The 10,678-nt window shown below is 39.2% G+C and overlaps 1 long non-coding RNA gene across 1 annotated transcript in view; it reads right to left on the minus strand.

Moving 5' to 3' along the window:
• LOC109299680 overlaps positions 1-9,564 on the minus strand; it is a 15,774-nt gene extending 6,210 nt beyond the window's left edge. Inside the window, exons 1-2 of the long non-coding RNA XR_002097955.1 lie at positions 9,551-9,564; positions 77-83 (exon numbers count right to left, since the gene is read on the minus strand). This is a non-coding gene — a long non-coding RNA (uncharacterized LOC109299680). The remainder of the gene's footprint in view (positions 1-76; positions 84-9,550) is intronic.
• Positions 9,565-10,678: the final 1,114 nt, after the last annotated feature.

A 10,678-nucleotide genomic window follows, 5' to 3' on the forward strand; every position in this document is an offset into this window, starting at 1 on the left:
ACCCACTGTATCCACAAACAGTTTGTGCATCGCACCCTTCTACACAAACTTACTGAGCATCTGCAGTCCTATGCACCTGCACCCTGACACTCCAAACTTACTTTATTCACAAAGGGTCATTATGAATCAAATAGCTTTTATTAAACCTTTATAAATAAATTAGGCAAAGTTTTCTTACCTCAAGCCTTTAATTCAATAGTTCTCTTAACTGGAATTAAGAGAATTAAGTTCTCTTAACTGGAAAGAATGTGTTGTAGGCTTTTTTGAGAATTCACAAATAAATGGCATCTTAAATAAAAAATAAGTACCACAATGCCTTTTGAAAAATTGCTGTAAAGCCAGCACACTAAAGAGAATCACATGCACATGCTGATCACTTAAAAAAACCCAACCTGAGGTATAAGTATTTGTATATACAGTTTGAGAGAGAGTATGGAATCACATTCTGATAAGCTTTCCTCACTGATTTTTAGGGAACTGTTCCTTTGATATATAACCCAAATGGCGTTCATTCATTTCAGAGTGGAATATGTAATTCGCTCTTTTATCCCTTCCTCTATCCCCCGCAGTTCATAATTTTTTTACTGCCCTGCATATCATAACAACTGCCCTGAATATGATAACAAAAATGTCAAAAAGCTATCACTTTTACTGCCTGGCAGGGGAGATCTGGGGCAGGGTGTGCACTGGTGCACTTGTCCTCCACTTTGATTTCTGGCTCACCCAAAGATTAAAACCAACTGCCTGGCAGTGGCAGCAGCATTTCCAGCCAGGCAGGGCTGAGGGGGTCAATTCTCTCCGTACCTTCCTGGTGCCATATAATCTACTTGATCCCTTCTAAATTCTTTATTCCACAGGTGTTAACCCTCTCTTCTTTTCAATGGTCTGATGTCCCACCTATCCTTTGTTCAGCAATTCTGCTGTCCCTTAGCTGCTCCTGGTAATGTATCTCCTACTTCACAGCCCCACAGATTATTTCGAACTCATTCCAAGGAAGTTTGTTTTTTTTCAATCTTGAAGTGAATAATACAGCTGTAGGCCCCTAGCATATTAGTAAAACGTCTAGTTTATTCTTAACTGGAGAAAAATGTGTTGTTTTATATGTGATAATGCACATCACCATTTGCAGCCGGCTTTTCAAACTTCTAGATCCACCCATGCAGCCTGTCAGGTGGCTAAAGGCATGGTTAGGTATACTGCAGCTTTTACAAACTTTTGAACAACATTAGTTTAATTATTAAATATAGTCATTTCCATAAGATCATTTCTGTTGTTCATGACTGATTCCGTTCCTTCAGCTTGAACCCAGGCTAATTACTAGGAGAAAGAATTCACTTCTCAAGGGTATACTTACATTAAAGATATCACTGAATTACAGGTTACAGAAGGTCAGATTCCCTCTCATTTGGGCATATTTGCTCACACTCCTTCAGTAAGACAAAATGTCCACGCTCAGTACTTGCCAACATGGAAATAATTTCCAAATCATTAACAGGACCAGGCACTAATGGTGCAATACTTGATAAATACACACCAATAACTGCTTATATAGCAAGTAAACAATACTTCAGCTGAAATAAATTAGTTTTCTAGTTCCTTATTAAACCACTTGAGTGTTAATTTAGCTATTTATACTTAATGCAGCTGCCTTTAAGAATAAAAAAACTTGTATTTCTCATACTGCCAAAGCATCCCACTGTATTCATTGTGTACTGTTTGTCTTGCTCCAGAAGATTGAAAATGCATATTTACCCATAATAATTATTCTAACACTGCAAAAGTGTCTAATTGGCACTATAGCTAGAGAACTTCTAACTTACATGTAGATGTGGCTGAAAACTTTCCCAGCTGTGTCCTGCATTTTTTTTGGAATCAACATACAGTTCTCTCAGTGCTGAAAGATGACTCAATCTGCCCTTGAATTCATTTGAAACCAGTAATCTTTCAGTGGCATAAAAGATGTTGAAACCGTCTATAGCACCAGTATTTTAAATATTTCTAGCCACCCTGGTAGTGCAGTTTCTCGATACAAAAGCCCAAAGTATGCTGCTTTGTAAGTAACTTTGACTCTTAATCTTTGAGTTGATGAATGGTCTGACAATTCATGAAGGCAACAAAATAGGTATCCAAGACAGAAGCTGATTATTAATAAAGCTTGTAGTAGTTGTGAACTTTTAAACAATATTTTGCATTCATTGCCTTCAAATTTTTCTTTTTTTACAAGATTAGAGGGCAACAGGCTTTTTCACTTCAAAACATGTAGAAATGTGGAGGCAAACAGGCACATTAATTTGAAATGTTCAGATCACAAAACCTGGAGTAACAGCATCGTTGCATTGTAGGGGAGAACAGTAGACAGGAAATGAGACGATGGATGGAATGGCAGCTGCTATTCTGTGTAAGTTCATCCAGTAAAGCTGACCTGCCTAAAATTGGAAAATGAAAACTCAAAGATGGGGTTGAACTGAAATGAAGCCTCACATCTGTCTTGTTGACTCAAGCTGAGCATGACCTTGAGTTTAGAAAGAGGGGGACAAGAGTACAAGCAGGAAAAATAATGGCCCCAAAACAGGTAGTACTGTAATAAATTGCCCAGGATGTATCTGGGCCATTTTTTAACTTGGGAAACGGTGCACTGAAAACATCACCTTAACAACCCTAGATGAGCTAATTAAGTATTAAATATGTTTCACATCATGAAGTTAGTGACTATGTTAGATTAATATTAAAGTGAACTTCTTATTACTGAGTTTGCAATGCAGATAAATAGTTAACAAGTGACCTGGATATATATAAAAATAGCTTTTCCTTCTCTCTAAACTAGAGGCCTAACACATTGCAGACATGTCAACATGTCAGAATATTTGACAAAAGGACTGAGGTTGATTAAACTTTTGCACAACTGTCTGAAAAAAAATACTCAAAGTGCAGTAGCACCACGACCTCAATTTAAAGAAAAATACTTTTTTTTTTTTTGCTACTGAATCCATGAACAGAAATCACCAAGAAGTTGTAGGATATAACATTTTACTTGAATTAGAAATGTTTTAAGAGTCTTCAATCAAATATTCTTTTTCCATTTGTTTTTACTTTTAAAAGAAATTTTCAGCCTTTCTTCTTGATTTTTAAATTGTACAAGAAGAGTTAAGTGGTATCTTGCTGATTAGATTTACTTCCACTTTTGTGAATCTACCATTAAAATTGTTTACTAGGTTTTAATCAGTCTTTGAATGACAACCCTGAAGTATGTGCAGGTTTTGTGACAAATTGTGAGTAATTGACACCATGACAAAGTTTCTTATCCTTTTGTGATAGGGATACATCATCTGTTGTCAGATTTCTTCTGTTGCCAGTTTTGAGTAGTATCCTATTAATGAACTTAAGTGTTAGCCTGGAAATAAACAACTCACACAAGAAGTCCATACATGATATTGTCAACATGTTATACACATATAAAACAAAAGAAATAATTACATATGGGACTGACTTTGAAGTGTTAAAAACTATAATTATTTAAATTTATATTACATTAAGCATTTGCCAGGTAAACTGCATAACTGTATAAACCATACTTAGATATGTTTTTGATAATTATTATGATTTTACGTATGGTAGTTTGATTATTTTACATATTTTGATTCTATACATTTCTGCCAATGTTTTGTTCTCAAACTATCTCATTATGTCCTAAATCTATTGTTTCATTATAATTATTCCTGTCCTGTCTGTGTTGTAGCTGAGTTTTTCATTTAAGTTAGGTTTTCATTTAAAGTGACCAGGAAGAAAAAAATGGATGGAATTGATAGCTAAATACCAGTGAGGAAGTTTCAGAATATTTAATATATAAAATTAATTACTGGATTTTAAGGCCCAATAGAACCATTCTGATGATTCATTCCAACCCACTTCATAACAGATCAAAGTATTTCATCCAGTTACTTCTGTATCTAGCCAAATAACAAATGGTTTAATGAGAACATCTCTTTCTTTTTTTTCAAAGACATCGAGTCTCAATTTAAAACCTCCAAGTCAGTGGTTCTCAATCTTTTTAGACTCAAGGCCCACCTGGACTGATTTGCATTGATGTGAATAAATTTGAAGCACCCACCAGAAAATGCCAGCTTAGTTTTCACGCTTTTTGTGATTACAGAAAAATAATAGAATAGTTTTTTCTATTGCAAAGAAATCAGACCACAACTATGAACTTCTATTTGAAATCCCTGGTTTATCTTGTGACTCATGTTTGCAAACCAACAGTGCTAATATTGTGTGGTACTCTGTGGCACTCCAGGGAGCTGTGGCACCCTGGTTGAGCATTGCTACTCTAAGTACTAGAAAATTTACCTTAGCTGATATGTTCCAATGGCACTCTCTCCAATATCCCCATTATTAAAAACTTGAATCTTATTTCCAGTGTCAATTTTTATTTTCTTCAGCTACTATCATTTGATCACATTATATCTGTTTCTGCTCAACTGAAGAATTCTCTAATATCATTTATTGTTTTGCTCTTTGTTGATTATAAACTACTGTTGATTATAAACTAAGAAGGTAAGCAATGAAAAAAGGTGGGAAATTGTCATGACATATCTTTAAATGAGAGGGTCTAGACAGAAGACTTTTATTGCTGTAAGAAACACGTGGTGGGAATTCAGAAATCTCCACACTACTGCACCATCACTGACTAAATGGGGATCACTTCTAGAACTGCAAGAATTGTTTAATTTTGATTCTTATATAGGCTATGTCCTTTCTAGGGGGACTTTTAACAAGCTTTAATTACAGGTTTCGGCCATCTAGACCTTTTTTATTTGGAAATGGACTAAGACAACTGTCTTGAGTTCTCATAGGCTATCAAATGGTTATCTTAAATCACTCTGTATGTAGTTTGGATTTGAACTGGTAAATCAGAGCTGAGAGAGATGCGTGGCTCACACTATGGCCTTAGGAATGAAAAGAACCTCCATTATACAAAGCTCAAAATGAGCTATTTCCACAAACAAAAAAGCCATCAGGGACAAAATTATGGCAAGTAAATTAAATAAAGTGAGGTTAATAGATCCTTTTATTTCTGTTGTATAGGTTCTGTTTAAAATGTTAGTAGGATATCATCTGACTAGCTGCAGTAGACTGGACACTATTAACCTCACTGCTAGAAGGGTGCCCTTTCTAGTTTCTCAATAGTTTTTCTTCTATTACATAGAACATATTATCTATGTTTTAAGCTGTTGCTTTCAAATTGCATTCTATATTTAAAATATCTCATCTACCCTGATGTTTTTTTCTGCTTAGGACTATAATGTTGACAGCAGAGAATGCTGTAACTAAGGCAGGGGTGTGGGGGGTTAGGCTTCTACAGGAGGCAAAACATGCACAATCCACTTTCATATTGGAATTTAATTTTGTCTGATTTGTTCCTTTTTATATTCATGTCAAACAGACATATACATTTAATAACAAATGTTGCTTGTTTTAGAATCGACTTCATCTAGCGAAATATGCCCTCTAGACTCATGATTTTTAACTGGTTTTTTTTATAGACTGGTTGAATCCTCAACAGGTTAAAGATGATATATGCTCGTTGACTTCAATAAGGAAGTACCCCTCAGTCACCTCAAGGCTTTCATTCATTTTTTTTTACTATGGAAAAACAATAGAACAATTCTTCTGTTGCAAAATATGCAGAAAAACCATGACAGGAAAAGGCTTTTGACACTTTGGTTTCCTATTTGAAATCTCTGGATCTGCCTTGTGAATCATGTAGGTATTTGCACATTTAACAATGCTAATATTGTGTGGCACTGTACCATACCCTTAAAAGGATCTCATTATGTCCCAGCACTGTGGATGAGAATTACTGCCCTAAGCCAACCAATAGGAAAAACTGAAGAGTTGGGAGAGAGCAAAAGAAAGCAGAAACCCAGCTTCTCTCCTAGTCTTAGCTGCCTCCCTTCATCTTCATTTTAGTCACCTACGTAAAACTGTGCTACACTTCCCAAAGCCCATACCTAGACTTAGGAGACTAAATAATCCATTTGTGTACAGTTGGCTGGCTCATTTTCTTTTCTTTTAAAAACCTTTACATAATAACCCTTTGGTTGGAGCACGCAGGAGGTAAGAATTTGAAGGGATTAAATCTACCTCTCCCACTTCCTCAGAGAGGGCCCTAATTACTAGACTAGGGCCAAGGCTGAGCTGAGGACATTGTCCACCCCTTCTGCTGAAGCTTGGCCACTGTGCAGAAAAGATGGAAGATTGATATGGTTAGGGAAGAAGAGAGAGAGAGAACAGGCACTGTTCTAGATGGGAGCTGAGTCCTGGCATCTGCCCCCCCCCGGCTTGAGGAATTGATTTTATACGTGGAATAATAAATTACTTTGGCACCTAAAAGCCCTATCAAGATATTAGCAATTCTGGGCCTAATCTAAACTTAATTATACTGGTGACAACTTGGATACCTCCAGTCACTCAGGCAGGATGACAGGGGGCATGTTTTTTGATCTCTTGGACTAAAGGCACCCACGTCCTTTATTTGATCAAGCTCCAAGTGTCAAATGAATGTCTGAAAATAGACTTCTGAATGCTATTGACTTGAATATGAATTGAACTCCTGAATAGCTGGGGTGTTTTTTTAAAGGTTGATTCACTTCGCTGTTGAAAAGTGACATTTAATATCTTTTCTGGTGAAATAAAATAATTTAAACCTATTCTATCTATCTATCTTTCTAGGGCTTAGTCTGTTGGTCTGTCTGTGTGTTTGTCCATAACGTTCTTGTGGGGCTTGGCTCCCGGTGGGGTGTGGCTCCAGCCAATGTTGCATCAAGAATGCCCATCAAAAATGATGGGTGGGACATGTCTCAATGGAGTGGGCCAGGCTCCATTGTGGGGGAAGTTGGGGTGGCTGGGGAGGGGCAGACGCAAAGTGGGGCAGGGGAGGCAGTGTGGCACAGGTATCATCTGACTAGCTGCAGTAGACCGGACAATATTAACCTCACAAGGAGCCGGGAGTGGGGCGTGGCATGTGGATGGATGCAGAGCAGCAGCCATGCAGTACAGGTGGGTGGCGGCAGCTATCCACAGCCCTGCGCTAGGGGGGCATGCAGGAAAGGGGTGGGGGCCACGAGGCATTATTAACTCTTCTTTTCCTCCCTTAGTTCACATTACCCATTGTCACTTCATTCCCATCTCTTCATTAATTTAATTCCATTTCACTAAACCAACTATTAGACCAGCCCTGCTGCAGAACTAGACTGTACCTTCAGAGAGAGGTAATTCTTTTCTTGCTCCTAAAATCTTCCAGAGTGAAGATCATTAGCTACTACCTCTCATCATGCTGGTCCCTGTGCCTTGGCATTCAGTTAAGGTTCTGCTTGCTTTCTGCATCTCTATCAAGCCTCATCTTTCTTATGTGGGAGAAGAACATAGTTCCATAAAACCTTGTATCCAAAGCAGTGATTTGAAGACATTATTGTTCCTATCTGGCCATCTTATAGTTCAACCTTAATAGAGCTACAGTTTTTTTTAAATTGTCCATTTAAATGAGATTTTCATGGGGTTGTTTAGAAGAATTGTGTAAATATATAGGGGCAGTTTCTGCAGCCTTTATTTTGAGTAGTACCTATAGAAATGTAACTATGAATGGATTCAGGTATTAGATATGATACATATCTTTTAGGGGTACAGCACAGAACTCACAGAGCCAGTAAAAGGCTGGGGATACACTGGCTATATACCACTTTCCCCCCACTACCCCCACATACTGCTCTGCAGAGGTTGTGGCTGTCTATGGAATCTGCCTAGAGTCATCACAATGAGGGCAGGGCTGCAGCACTAGGCATAATACTAGGTCTTGCAAAGAAATCCCTGAAGAAAAATCTTACTGCTTCAGTTCTGCTACAGGAGAATTGGGCAGAGAAGGGACATTTAAGACCCTTTTTGGTTTTCTGGCCTATCACCTGCCATAACAAGTTAAAGGATCTTGCTCATTGTGAGTAAGAGTTGCAGAATCTAGCCTCCAGTAAGTCATAAAACTAGTTTTTAGCAGTTCACTTTTCAGTCAACAATTAATGTATATTAGTCACTGGAATTTATTTTCTAGCTACACTATGAATTATGATGTTTTCCCCAATCAACCAAGATTCATTTTTATCTCACTTCAACTCACATGAGTTTGAACAAACAATAATGAGAAATTAGTTGATGTATGAACACTTTTCAGTGTAACTGTCTATCTAGAAACAACAAATCACTTTCCTAGGTCTATAAAAACCTGGTTGTCTAAATGCTATGTCAATGTAAAATATAATGGACTGACCCAGTTATATAGTCTTGAAAATTCTTTGGAGAATTATAACTGCTATTCACTCTTCTACTCATCTTTTGTTTTTTTTTTAAATTTTATTCTGCCTTCCTGAGATTCTATACTGGCGGCTTGTATCTATGAGGTGATATGTCCACAGCTACTCACTTGCAGGGGTGCAGCATTTCTTTGGCTCCTGTAACTTAATTGTGTAAATCTTGTAAATGAGCTCAACTTGATCTTTTAGCACAATACAGAATATTTATGCTATATTCATGTGCATAGGCTTCATTAACAAGAGCTTATTCATGTATTTATTTGCTTTTTGATATATATTACTCTGGTCTACACGTCCATTAGTACACTTTAGTTAAGGTTCATTAAATCTAGTGCCTCCATTGTGAGGTACTAAGAAAATGCGTGTTAGTTTTTCTTAATGCGTATTAACTAAAGAGTATGGGGCTCCTATGTGTGTGTGCAGAGCCTGCTCCAATGCACTAGACATCCAACGCATCAGAGTAGACTTGATTAACTGAGTCTGCTGGAGCATGGAAATTGATATCCTCCAGCAGCCTTCTGCATCATGTGTATCAGCATCTCCATGTGTATCAGCATCCCCCACATGTCTCCATGCTGAAAAAATGGTGAAGTGCTTCGAAACAAAACACATTGGATGAGGTTTAGTTCAAAGCATACCTCCGCCATTTTTTCAGTGCGGAGACACTGATACATGTGATGTGCAGGTGGCTTTAATTAGTGCAGCTTGCTAAGTAAAGTGCTCAGCACTGCATCCCACAGCATGTGTAAAAATGCCCACTGTTTTAAGTGATGGTTAATGTACATTAGTCTATTTTAACACATTTTAACTAAATAGCACATTTTTTGTGATGCTTCAATGCACATTAAGATAGACTAATGCACATTAAAGCACTTGTGTAGACATGCCCCCTTGGTACCAAAAATAGTAGAGGTGCACCAGTATATCAGTGGCATACTGGAGCAGCACTAAAAAAAGGAAAATTAACATTATTGGCCATCGGCTTTTTTTAGCTGGTATAGCAAATAATGTCATCGATAAATGCCACGTACATAGAATCAGAGAAGGTTAGGGTAGGAGGGGTCCTCAAGTCATCTAGTCCAGCCCCCTGCTCAAAGCAGGACCATCCTCAACTAGATCATCCCAGCCAGAGCTCTGTCTAGCGGGTTTTGAAAACCTCCAAGGATGGAACTTCCACCACCTCTCTGGGGAACCTGTTCCAGGGTTTTACCACCTGCCTAGTAAGAAAATTCTTTCTAATATCTAAGCTAAATTTCTCTTGCTGCAACTTGAGACTGTTGCTTCTTGTTCTGTCATCTGCCACCACTGAGAACAGTCCAGCTCCATCCTCTTTGGAACCATCTTTCAGGTACTTGAAGGCTGCTATTAAATCTCCCCTCAGTCTTCTCTTCTCTAGACTAAATAAGCCCATTTCCCTCAGTCTTTCCTCATAAGCTATGTCCCCCACCCCCCTCACCATTTTTGTTGCCTTCCACTAGACTCTCTCCAATTTGTCCATACCATTTCTGTAGTGGGGTGCCCAAAACTGAATGCAGTACTCTAGATGTGGCTTTCCCAGTGCTGAATAGAGGGGAATAATTACTTCCCTTGACCTACTGGCAACATGCCTACCAATGCAGCCCAGTATGCTGTTAGCCTTCTTGGCAACAAAGGCAACCTGCTGGTTCATATTAAGTTTATTGTCCACTGTAATCCCCAGATCCATTTCTGCAGAGCTGCTGCCCGACAGTCAGTCCCCAGCCTTAACTGGTGCATGGAATTGTTCTGTCCTAAGTGCAGGACATCACATTTGTCCTTGTTGAACCTCATGAGATTTCTTTTGGCCCAATCCTCCAATTTGTCTAAGTCACTCTGAATCGTAGCCCTACCCTCACTCTTCCCAGCCAGGGCAGTGAATGTGACCCTGGGGATGGGAGCAGGATGGAGCCATGGGCGGCTCATCCAGTGGCGGGAGGAAGGGGCAGCTCATCCAGGGGCTGTGTGGGGGAGGGCGTGTGCAGCTCCCTTCCACTGTGTGCATCCTCAGGGAAGGCTTGGGGGGCATGTGCCCCCCCTTATCTGTGCACAGGGCAAGAGCGGTTTCTCACTGTGGGCTTAGGGCCAGGGGCTGCGCTGGCCTCTTCCTGACATGGGTGGGGTGGCTCAGCTGCATGGGGTGGGTAGTGGTAGCAGCAGAGGCACTGGGAGGGGTAGTTATGGATAATTTTTGGGTGGTTGTTGTAGTGAGGCAGCAGAGCAAAATACCCCAAGCAGGGGTGTGGTAGAGGCAGGGCTTGGGAGGCTACAGCCACCCCAAAATTCCCCATAACCCCGCCCCCATA

Source organism: Gavialis gangeticus, unplaced genomic scaffold (assembly GCF_001723915.1).
Source record: "Gavialis gangeticus isolate Ggan-Ray unplaced genomic scaffold, GavGan_comp1, whole genome shotgun sequence".
Taxonomy (NCBI): Eukaryota; Metazoa; Chordata; order Crocodylia; family Gavialidae; genus Gavialis; species Gavialis gangeticus.